This window comes from Vulpes vulpes, chromosome 16 (genome assembly GCF_048418805.1).
Source record: "Vulpes vulpes isolate BD-2025 chromosome 16, VulVul3, whole genome shotgun sequence".
NCBI lineage: Eukaryota > Metazoa > Chordata > Mammalia > Carnivora > Canidae > Vulpes > Vulpes vulpes.
The window spans coordinates 75,707,186-75,708,339 of record NC_132795.1 but is presented as its reverse complement, the minus strand read 5'-3'; the positions used below and the strand labels follow the sequence as shown (position 1 = coordinate 75,708,339).

Here is a 1,154-nt window from a genome sequence, read left to right as displayed (position 1 = left end):
TCACCCAATGTCCCCCACCTTGCCCTTTAAAAAAATGCACAGGGCAGCCCCGGTGGCGCAGCGGTTTAGCACTGCCTGCAGCCCGGGATTTGATCCTGGGGACCCTGGATCCCAGGGTCCCACGTCGGGCTCCCTGCATGGAGCCTGCTTTTCCCTCTGCCTGTGCCTCTGCCTCTCTCTCTCTCTCTCTCTCTCTGTGTGTGTGTGTGTGTGTGTGTCTCTATAAATAAATAAATAAAATCTTTGAAAAAAAATATAAATAAATAAATGCACAAAGCGGCGCTATGTTGGGACAGAGCATCCAGAGGCTCACGACCTCTGTGGTCCGTAGGAGCCACTATGAGAAGACCCGGGAAGAATTTGCCATTTTCAGTGGGAAACAAGTGGAGGCTACTACTTATGATGACTTTTTATTTTGGATCTGGATTTGCTGCACCTTTTTTTTAATAGTAAGACATGAACTGCTTAAGAAATAAGGATGTTTTAATTGATCCACTAAACAGATGTGAAAAGGAACATTTTAAGAGGTGCAGTCTCTGAAAAATGGATCAAACTCTTGAATTCAACATACTCAACATGTTTGTAAATAAACTTATGGCATGAATCTTTAATGCCTCTTCGCTGAAAAAAAAATCTGCACAAGAGCATATACTACTCATTATATAAAATTTAGAAAATGCAAATAAGCAAAAAGAAAACAACCACCTGAAACCCCACCTGCTGGGTGGCCACTGTCAACATTCTTTTTTTCACTGTCAACATTTTGATATGTGTCCCCTTAGATCATGTTCAAGCACATGTGTGGAGTTTATCTACAAAAAAAAAAAAAAAAAAAAAAAAAAAAAGGAATCCTGCTATGCAATCCTCTTTTGTAACCTGCCATTTAAAACCTAACAACAGGGACAGCCCTGGTGGCGAAGCGGTTTAGCACTGCCTGCAGCCCAGTGTGTGATCCTGGGGACCTGGGATCAAGTCCCACATCGGGCTCCCTGCATGGAGCCTGCTTCTCCCTCTTCCTGTGTATCAGCTTTTAAAAAAAATAAAAAAGAAAATCTAACAACATAAGAAATAAATAAATAAAAATAAAATAAAATCTAACAACATATTGTGATGCTTTGTCCTTGGTGCTATCCGTGAGTCCACAGCAACATTTT

General features: G+C 41.2%; 1 pseudogene; it reads left to right on the top strand.

The window, feature by feature from the left end:
• Positions 1-284: 284 nt before the first annotated feature.
• On the top strand, positions 285-604 carry LOC112915332 (cytochrome c oxidase subunit 7C, mitochondrial pseudogene; annotated as a pseudogene).
• Positions 605-1,154: the final 550 nt, after the last annotated feature.